Source organism: Lissotriton vulgaris, unplaced genomic scaffold, assembly GCF_964263255.1.
Source record: "Lissotriton vulgaris unplaced genomic scaffold, aLisVul1.2 SCAFFOLD_4873, whole genome shotgun sequence".
Taxonomy (NCBI): domain Eukaryota; kingdom Metazoa; phylum Chordata; class Amphibia; order Caudata; family Salamandridae; genus Lissotriton; species Lissotriton vulgaris.
The window spans coordinates 136,580-147,660 of record NW_028254682.1 but is presented as its reverse complement, the minus strand read 5'-3'; the positions used below and the strand labels follow the sequence as shown (position 1 = coordinate 147,660).

General features: G+C 47.0%; 1 pseudogene; it reads right to left on the bottom strand.

Annotated features, from left to right (window-relative positions):
• Window positions 1-476: 476 nt before the first annotated feature.
• Window positions 477-5,432, bottom strand: LOC147659460 (calpastatin-like; annotated as a pseudogene).
• Window positions 5,433-11,081: the final 5,649 nt, after the last annotated feature.

The following is an 11,081-nucleotide window of genomic DNA, read 5'->3' as shown; positions in this document are numbered from 1 at the left end:
AGAACAAGACAGAGAGAAGACGAATGTAGCCATGCATTGTACAAATGAGAGACAGAAGGGAGATGGAAAGAGAGAGAAAAATTAAATGAAGAATGAAAGTAAGAGCAGGAAGTTAGGGAGTAAAAGAAATAGAGGGACAGTTGGGAGGAAGTGAGGGAGCGAGGGAGCGAAGGAGAGAAAAGAGAGAAGGGTCAGAGAGTAAAAGAGGGAGGGGGAAAACTAAGAGAGCTAGAAGTGATCAGAAGAGGCTGTCTAGAAGTGGAGCAAACAAAGCAAGGAATGCAGAAAGAGACAGAGAGGAGGAGTAAAGAGAGTACAGAACGGAGTTAACTATAATGTGGGATCTGACATTCATGTTTTAAAGAATGACACAGTGTGAGAGAACACATTGCAAAACTAAGCTGTGATAGGCGGAACTGAAGGAGATATGTAGAATGTGTGAGAAAACTTGTAAAAATGACAAGAGACAAGGAGTTTTATAACATGTGGAAATATTTTTTGGGATCAGAGGGTGCAGAACAGGTGAAGTCTGTTGATAAGGCAGAAACCAGATCCTCCTCACCGAGTGGCTGAGTGGGAGTTTCTGGCTTTGGTGGTGGCAGAGGTTTGCCATTATCTTTACCATCCAACAAATGTCTGTACGCTGGTGGAATCGTGCTATCGCGGATGCCAAGTGGGTCCAGGCTTTCAGCCGTGACGGTCTCCGTAATCTCTAGTCCTGTGTATTCAGGCGTCTCTGGAATATTCAATTCAGGTCCTTCAAGCGTCCCCATTAGACCGTCTAAGGCGCTGTCGTCTATTCCGCACTCTTCTGGCTTTACCTATTCAAGCTTTTAAGCTTTTGTTTCTTCTTATCAGTGGAGGAAGCACAGGTAAAAACAGACGATAAGGCAGAGACAAGATCTTCCTCGCCCATCGGTGTCATGGGAGTTTCTTCTGGTTTTATTGGAGTCCCACTGCTATCTTTGTCATCCAGCAAATGTCTGTATTCCGGGGGAATGGTAGTCAAGTCAAGTCAGGAGATTTATATAGCGCGCTACATACCCATAGGGTCTCAAGGCGCTTGAGGAAGGGTGCGGAATTACTTGTCGAATATCCAAGTTTTAAGTTGCTTTCTGAATGCTAGGTGGTTCTGAGTAAGGCGAAGGTGAGTGGGAAGTGAGTTCCAGGTTTTAGCTGCCAGGTAGGAGAAGGATCTACCTCCCATGGTGGTTTTGTTGATGCGAGGTACAGTGGCAAGGGCTTGGTTGGAGGATCGTAGCTGATGGGAGGGGGTGTAGAAGGACAGTCGTGTGTTGAGGCATTCGGGTCCAAGTTCGTAAAGTGCTTTGTGTGCGTGGGTTAGGAGACGGAAAGTAATCCTCTTATTTACGGGGAGCCAGGGGAGGTTTTTCAGGTGACCAGAGATGTGTTCTTTACGCGGGATGTCTAGTATGAGCCTGGCTGAAGCGTTCTGGATGCGTTGGAGTTTTTTCTGGAGTTTAGCGGTGGTACCGGCGTATAGGGTGTTTTCGTAGTCCAGGTGGCTCGTGACCAGTGCGTGGGTGACCGTTTTTCTAGTTTCGGTGGGGATCCAGCGAAATGTTTTTTTGAGCATGCGAAGAATGTTGAAGCAAGATGATGAAACGGCGTTGACTTGTCTGGTCATCGAGAGTGAGGAGTCCAGGATGACGCCCAGGTTCCGTGTGTGGTCCGTCGGGATGGGTGCTTTTCCAAGGGCCTCCGGCCACCAAGAGTCATCCCAGGCGGAGGGGGAGGTGCCTAGGATGAGGACTTCTGTTTTGTCTGAGTTCAGTTTCAGACGGCTGTGCTTCATCCACTCGGCTACTTCTTTCATTCCTTCGTGTAAGTTGGTTTTGGCGGTGTTAGGGTCTTTGGTGAGTGTCGTCAGCGTAGGAGATGATGTTGAGATTGTGTTGGTGAGCGATGGCCGCAAGGGGGCTCATGTATACGTTGAAGAGGGTGGGGCTGAGTGATGATCCTTGTGGCACGCCGCAGATGACTTCCGAGGCCTCTGACTTGAATGGTGGGAGGCGGACTCTCTGGGTTCTTCCGGTGAGGAACGAGGTGATCCATTCCAGTGCTTTTCCTTGGATTCCGACGTTTCTGAGGCGCTGTAGAAGGGTGCTATGACAGACTGTGTCGAAGGCAGCGGAGAGGTCGAGGAGGATGAGGGCGACTGTGTCTCCATTGTCCAGTAGAGTTCGAATGTCGTCTGTTGCTGCGATGAGTGCGGTCTCAGTGCTGTGTTTGGCTCGGAAGCCGGACTGTGAGGGGTCGAGGGATTTGTTGGTTTCGAGGAAGGTGGCGAGCTGGTTGTTGACATCTTTCTCGATGACTTTGGCCGGGAATGGAAGAAGCGAGATGGGGCGGTAGTTTTTGAGTTCGGTGGGGTCAGCTGTGGGTTTCTTCAGAAGGGCGCTGAGTTCTGCGTGTTTCCAGCTTTCCGGGAAGGTGGCGGAGTTGAGGGAGCAGCTGATGACATCTCGGCGGTGTGGTGCTATGATGGAGTCTGCTTTGTTGAAGATGTGGTGAGGGCATGGGTCCGTTGGGGATCCTGAGTGGATGGAGTTCATCAGGCGGATGGTATCCTCAGTGGAGATTGGGTTCCAGTCGTTAAGGATGTTCAAGGGGGGTGAAGGTCCTGCAGAAGGTTGGGTGGGTTGGTGTGCGGGTCGGTTGTCGAAGCTGTTGTGGATGTCTGCGATTTTGTTGTGGAAGAAGGAAGCTAGTGAGTCGCAGAGGGCTTGGGAGGGGGTGATGTCTTTGGAATTGGCTGATGGATTGGTAAATTCTTTGACGATGTTGAATAATTCCTTGCTGTTGTGGGCGTTGTTATCTAGTCGGTCTTTGAATGCGGCTTTCTTGGCAGACCGGATAAGTTGGTGGTGTGTGCGGGTGGCGTTTTTGAAGGCGTCCCTGGTGTTGGTGGTTGGGTCTTTTTTCCAGGCCTTCTCGAGGGAGCGACAAAGTTTCTTCGATTTCTTAAGATCATCGTTGAACCAGGAGGCGTTTTTGCTGCCTAGTTTGCTTTGGCGTTTTTCAATGGTGCTAGGATGTCGGCGCTGTTGGATAGCCATTGGGTGAGGTTAATGGCTGCTTGGTCGGGGTTTGAGAAGTGGGCGGGAGGGTTTAGAAGAAGCGATGAGGAGATCTGGTCGATGGTGATTTTGTTCCAGTTTCTTCGCAGGGTGGGTTGAGGATTGTTATGGATTGTGGTCTTATTGTAGGTAAAGTGAACGCAGCTGTCCAATGAAGAGCTGTGGTGTGACTGAATGAGACATGTTTGCTGGAGGTGAAGATGGGGTCGAGTGTGTGACCTGCAATGTGGGTGGGGGAAGTGACAAGTTGTTTGAGTCCGAGGTTGGCAAGATAGTCCAGAAGGGTGGTGGCGCTCCTGTCGTTGCTCTTTTCCAGGTGAAAATTGAGGTCTCCCAATAGAATGTAGTCCTCGGAGGGGAGGGCGTGTGGAGTGATAAAGTCAGTGATGTTGTCACTGAATTGTGCACGGGGTCCTGGAGGCCGGTAGAGGAGGGTGCCTCTGAGTGTGGTCTTGGGGTCGGTGTGGATCTGGAAGTGGAGGTGTTCAGTGTTGGCGAGATTGACGTCGGAGCTGGTTGAGATGGTGATGGATTTCTTATGGACGATAGCGATGCCTCCTCCTGTTTGCTTGATGCGGTCCTTACGGATGATCTTGTATCCTTGCGGGATGGCAATGGTGATGTCTGGGGCTGAGGAGGCGTTCATCCATGTTTCTGTTAGGAAGGCGACGTCTGGAGAGATGGTGTCTAGTAGATTCCAGAGGTCGATGGCGTGTCTGTGGATCGAGCGGGTGTTGAGCAGGATGCATTTTAGGTGGTTGGTGTCAGGTCTCTGATTGGTGGTGGAGGATGAGGAGTTGGTTTTGGTGCCGTCGAACTTGCAGGAGTTGCAAGAGAAGGGTCCATGGGTGTGTCCAGGAGCGGCTTAGACGCAGTTGGGGGAACGGCCGGAGTTAAGGGCTAGGAGGGTGGTGGCATCGTAAGTGGTGCGAGTGGGCTGGGCATTGAGGGAACCAGGGGGTCTGGCGCTGGGCGCGGTCCAGGCGCGGACGGGAGTAGACGGGCTTACCTTTGGCGCACCTTCGGTGCGGCCATAGCGAGTGGACGCTGCGCGTTGGGTCATTGGACATAAATGGAGAGTGGAGGGGGCGGAGCGTGGGCGGGGCAGCTGGGAGGCGGGAGCTGGGAGGAGACACGGGCACAAACAATGTAAAGAAACACTCCACAAAATGGCAGCCCGGTATCAGAAACGAAACTGGGGCACAGCCGGAGTGCGAGATAAGGTACACCAATTGTGAAAATATTGCAAACACAGTGCAGGCGCTTTTAACCTTCCCCGCAATGCAGGCGAATGAGCATAAATTAAGTAGGCACTAAGATGATGTCAGGCGCGATATAAACGCTGTAATAGGGCAAGCTGGCATAAAATAAATATTAACGATACCAAGCGCTGCTTGCACTACGAGGCGCTCAATCAGGACAATCAGGCAGCACTGGCTCCATAATCACAGGACCAGTATATTGTGGTGATTCTAGAACAACTTCTGGCCCTTCCAGTGTGCCCGTCAGTTCATCAAACGCACTATCTAGTCCAGCCTGAGAGGATGCATCAGCAGGTACTGGCTTCTTGTTGAAATCTTTAGTCACGATGCTTGCGTTACTAGACACAGCTGCATCAGCTCCCGCCGCCCCAGCAAATCCGACTGCGGTGACAGCAGCTCCGGAGGATACTAGTTTCTTCTCGCTTTTTATTTCTGCAGCAGGTTTACTTGATGCAGCAGAAGCTTTTGCTCCTTTTATGTCTGCAGCAGGTTTACTGGTGGCTGCTGCACCTGATAGTTTTTCTGTTTTACTCTCTGCACCTGGCTTCCTTGCAGCACCAGATGTTTTTTCTCCTGTAACCTTGGGCTCTTCTTTCTGTTTCGTCTGATTTGTCTTAGCATCTTGGCTGGGGGCTGTTTTTGCAGCACTGGGTTTCTTAGGTGGAACTGCAGCCCCAGAAGCTTTGAATGGACTTTTGGCCGCTGCTTGGTCCTTTTGTGTCTTGGTGGGAGGGTCAACTGGCTTTGTGGACGGTGCCGTTTTAGCTGGTTCTGTTTTACTAAAAAGTCCCCCCTTGGCCTCTGCAGGCTTCATTGTGCTTTCTTTAGTCACAGGTACAGCAGCTGCAGGTTGTTTCTTTGCTGCAGCACCTGCTCCACTTGCTTGTGCTCCTGGTGGTTGACTGGTGTCAGGGTTTGTAGGGCTCGTAGTGCTTGTGGGACTCTTGGGACTTGTAGGACTTTTTGGTTTTTTCTCAGTTGCACCAGGTGCTTTCTGGTCAGCCGCGGGGATGGACCCACTTGCTTTTTTATCGCCACACGTGGCGTTCCACCAACTCGCGTAAGCCATAGTCCCCGCTCTTTCTTGTACTTTAAGATCTGATTGCCACAATGCCAGGCGCGCTATGTCTGCGGTGTCACAGGTGCTAGGAGGTGTGTGCGCCGCAGACGGTGCCACCCGCCTCTCCCCACCTGTTATCTACACTAGGGTGGAGAGTCTGGCTCCTCCCTAGCCATAAGCCGACAGGATAATTTTCTCTGACTCTCAGAGGTCTTATTCACAATTCAGGAATCAAGATACGCTCTTATTCAATACCTCCAAACCTCCACATTCACGTTATTTGTATAGACATCCTTAATAAAAAAGTTTTGTAAAAAAAATAAAATCTTTAGTTTAATGAACAAAATAAATGCGCTTGAACTGCAAAACATTTACTGTGCATCACATGCCCGAAACATGTCTCTCCTCCCAAGAGGGCCTACCATGACATAGTTACAACCGATTGTTTTAAACCTCTTTGCACCATGGATGATGCAGTGTAGACTTAAACTATGCATTATGTACAGTTTATATAGGATAGGGGTGCATGTGTGTTTGCGCGCATGTGTGCATAGGGGAAACCACAGTAAATGACATGTAGTGAATGTAAGGATGAGGGATGCTGAAAGTGCCTTCCTTCAGAACTACTATTGGGCTCTGCAGGTGCGTTCTCACTTTCTAATTGTGACTTGCCCCATTGGTCTTGTGCCTGCATTGTATATCTGTTTGCACTCGTTTACAGTAACCAGATCACAGGTTTAGGCTGCCTTTAGAACCAGAAGTGGAATACTATATTGACAATTTTCCTAAGACTGCATCAATGGCAGATGAAAAGTCTGCTTTGCACACTAAGTAATAGAAAAAAGGTTTTAGAAACAAAAAAAAGAACATGTGTAAATCAATAAAGAGTGGAGGATGTGTGAGAGAGAGAACCGAGAGACTAAGTGTGATATTTTATACAGTGTGGCTGACATTGGTGGAACATATTGACTGTGGGTGACAGTAATGGCAACCAAGAAAGAACAGACTTATATTAAAGGCAGAGGGAGAAAACTATGAAGTATTTAGGGTATTAAAGATATAGTAGCTTGGGATAACAGATAGAGCTGTGAAAATCGATGAAAAGATGAGAAAAATTAATTTAGGAAGTTATATTAGACAGAGACGAAGAAGAAAACAGACATATAGATGATAGGCCAAAGTTCTCCTACCCTGCATGGATTAATTATGGCACCAGCCATCACTGTGCCATCACTGTGTCATTAACCTGCAGTGTCCAGCTATCACTTATCGCAAGCAGGTAACAAAAGAAGAAAGTGAGACCATTATTAGCACTAGGCTCTTGCTGCTTATTGTCAAATGTTTGAAATAGAGATACCTTGACGCCTTCCATATTTGAGGACGCAAAGGCATGAGCCATTTGCATAATTTTCCAAAAGGTATAGGATATTTAAATCAAAACCTTTTGGTCTTCTACGTTTCAATCCCAAAACAAAGAAAAATGAAAACGCAGGACAGTTTTTATTTAAATGAAGTAGTTGTAAAGCGGATGCTGTCATTAATAGCTTTGCATGCAGAATGTGGTTCAATATATTCATCTAATTTTAAAAAGCATGTATGTTAATTTTTTAAGAACAAATAAAATGTGCCTTGAAAATACTATCACATATTTGTCCTGCAATATAAAACACGGGTAAATACAAACATTTCTTGTAGTTTGGATTGGGAGCTATAAAATCATCTATGTAAACTGTTTTTCTGTTTTGCCCTTAATCCTGTGCAGCTGGTGGTTTGGATCGTGGCTTGTGCAAAACGCTATACTTTCATAAAGGGGTTGAATGCTGAGGCCAGAACTCGAAGTTCTAACCTGAAACTCAATTAGAGCACTAGCAGAAGGCAACCGACTGTGTTGCTAGTCCTTAATTTGAGCCAGTGGTTGCAGGAGAAGTCTAGGGGTTAAAACGTACTGGAGTGGCTAGGGTTGTCTTTACTAATAAGAATGTATTTCTACCCAAACCAACCCTTTTTGCCATCATTAGTATAGTGAAAGATAAGGAAAAAACATGAGTCTTTAGCCTATACCATACAGTTTGCAAGCAGCTCTTTGACAGTTCATACACATTTTTGTAACAGCCACATTAACCCTCTGTACTACTTTATGATGTGTCAAAGCTGCAAGTAGACAAACAACTCTCTCTAGCAGAAATATTATTCACGGGAAACCTCCTTTACCTCGCAATCTCAACAACGACCAGCCTTTGCAAAGCATTCACTACCCTGATTGCGACTTTACCACAAGTTACTTTAACCCAGAAGTTGTTACGACGACTTGCTGTAGGAGGCTTGTTTTTGGACTGGTGACAAACTATCTCTGACAGGAAAGCCAGACATTACTCCGTAGCTTGCCCATCAAATTGTAAATATTGTACATATGTTATGTAATTTTGTATACATGTGATCTTGTATAGGCTCCCATCATTCCCCACTCTATAAACAGTGCTCGAGTTGAGGATCTTTAGTAAAATCTTATTACGGTACCACCATTGGAGTCCTGTGCTTTTCTAAACCCAAAGTGTACTTGCCTGTGTAACCAATTCATGTCATTGCATGTATATCTAAATTGAAAACCTGCCTTAAGACACTTCATGTGGCACTACATGTGTGGAAATGCACTCTCTTTTCACTTTTTGTAGTAAAAGTGTGGAATGATATTTGGTACTGCACCCACTCTGGTTCCCGGCGCACATTGCCTTAGTTGCAGCGCACAGAGACCTTATACTGCCGCACACAGAGGAAAAAAATTAGAGGGAACATTGCCACTAGGCCCCAGTTACTCTTCAATTCTTTGCTCTTCTTGCCAGAAAGGTGATGAGTCTGAGATCAAGTGCAACTATTAAGCTAATAATTGAATCTCAAAGAGTGCCAATATTTCAAATATGTAATTTATCAAATAAGCTGGTATTAGACCTGGGAAAATTGGCGTTGGTCTCCCGTCCATTTTCTGCCTTTGCCTCCTGGATTTTGCTGTGTGTTGGACTCCATTTTTGTTTGTCTAGATGCTTTGGGCACTTTGCCACTGCTGTTCAGTGCCAAAGTGCAAGTGCTCCCCTTGTAAATTATTGTTATGGATTAGTGATTCTATGATTGGCTTATTTGATTTACTTGTCAAACCCTAGTAGAGTGAACTATGTTTGCACAGGGCCTGTAAATCAAATGAAGCTGGTGCGCTTGCAGCACTGACTGTGCCGCCCACAGATGTAGCTTGCAAAATGTGACTCAGGACCTCCATGTCGACTTGGCAAGTGCACACACTTGCCAGTCCCTAAACCTTCCCTTTTCTGCATACTAGTCAACCCTAAGCTAGGCCCAATGTACCCCTGTGGGCAGGATGCATTGCATGTGAAAGGAAGGACATGCCCTTATGTGTGTGGCATGCCCCGATAGTGAAATACTGCCAATTCCATTTTTCACTGATGCAAGGCTCTCTGTTCTTATTGGACAGAAGAGGGAGTTTGTTTATAACATCTTATAAACATAACTGACCCTAGGAACAAGATAGAAAAGTACAGTTCAGTATGCCTGAACTCAGAATGATAAAGTGCGTCTTTTAGTGAGGGTGATTTTTGATTTCTGTGTTTAAAAATACCACTTTTAGAAAGTAGGTAGTTTCTTGCCTAACCATTCAGTGTACCTATGCTAGGTTTGTGTATTGCATCTCTGACTTGTGGATGACAGGGGCTGGAGAGAGGCAGTGGCTCCAGAAGTCTGATGAGTCAGGGCTGGGCTGAAAAGACCTGGGCTGCATTTAGAGTAGGGGGAGGAGATTTCCTTTTCAACTGAATGGGCTTGGTCTGCCTACTACACTGCTGCCTCCACCTCCTGCCGGGAAGCTGCACCAGTGAAGACAGAATATTATTTGTGGTATAAATGTTGGTGCCCCGACGCCAGAACTTTTAGATCGCTTCTGGGAAATCAAGAGGAACCTCTGCCAAGGAGAAGAGCCAGAGAAGCTGAGGTGGAATACTGCCCCCGTGCTGTTTGATGTTTGGGGTTCGCCTGTAGTGGATGCTTGCTGCCGAGGAGAGGGGAAAAGGATTTTGCTGTTTGCTTGGTCACCTGCTTGAAGAAGAATCTCCAAGGGCTTGAAACTGAGCTTGCCTCCTTTTCTGAAGTCTTAGGGACACAAAGAATTTACCACCAGCTCCCCTAAAGTGCCTTGCTGGGAATCCCAACCTGCAAAGAGGTGTTTGCTGCTGTTTAGGACCTTTGGAGACTGTTTGTCACTGGGAGCTGTAAAATTGACGCAACATCAAAGAAGCGTATCGTCAAAGCAACTCCAGCAGCGCCTGCCACGGCACGAGAAATTGCAGCACGACGCATCAGGTGTAACAATCTCTGAAGTCCGAGATCACTGCACCGATTCCGACGCAAGCCTGCTGTGCGGCTGCACGAACCCACACATTGTACCCGATTGACGCATCGCATCGAGGCACTGTTGCATCATTGGGGCCGCAGTAAGAAACATATGCATCAACTCCCCACGCAGTAAGAAAACAACGCATCACCTCCTCTCCGGTACCGAACCGACACATTACCTCCCCTGCACTGCAATAAGGAACCGATGCATCACCTCCCCCGAAGCAAGGAACCTACGCATCACCTTCCCTGCATGTAAGGAAGCAACGCATCACCTTCCCTGCTGCCATTTAGTTTGGTATGCGTGACTCATCCCAGGTACTTTTTGAGAAGGTGTTAGATTTCGAACTTGCATTGAACTGAACTATTTCTACCATTTAAAAGTTATATTTTAATTACTGTAATGTGGATTTATTTTCTTTTTTGGTCTTGTTTAGGTTTAGAAGAGGGTTACCTATTTTTCTATAGTGGTGTAGTGTCCATTTGTAGTGTTTTCACTGTGTTACTGTATGTGTACACAAATGCTTTACACACTGCCTCTGAGATAAGCCTGTCTGCTCGTACCCAGCTACAAGGGGGTGAGCAGGGATTATTTTAGGAGTGTATCCCCCTTACTTTGACTAGAAGCAAAGGTCCCTATTTGGATAAAGGTACCTACCTTTGCCAAATAGAGACCCCCATTTCTAACAGCTGGTAAGCAATTAACACTTCAAAAGTGGATATGCATATATCCTCACGCCTGATCCCAGTCAGGAAAGCCTACCAGAATTACCTTGAAACCAAGCCCAACAAGCAATATGACCATAATAATGAGGACATCTTGATGAGTGGCGAAAAATACCCAGGATCTTCATAGCAGAGACTCTAATCTGAAGACGAGTGACGGCTGATGCTGGCCCGCACCATGTGTAATGAAAGGGACACAGAGGAAGCTTTCAGCACGTGCCTTCTTAAATAGTCCTGAGGCTTTGATGCACCCCTTGATGATGGCACTGGTCGACCATCCGTCTCCAATTCCTGTGCCAACCTAGAGGGGCTCCAGCCTGTAATGCAACCAAGGCCTCCCCTCCCCTAGTCGCAGGGGGGTTCCTGCTCGTTCCCGGCTGCAGTCAAAATTATCTTCCTGTGCAAAGAAGCATGTTGTACTGACAAAAATAAAGGGAATCCTCACACTTTGCCAGCATTGCATGGAGCAAAAATTGGGAAGTTTTCAGAATTTTGACTGCAAAACAAAATGCAGTCCTCTACAAAGTGGTATTACGT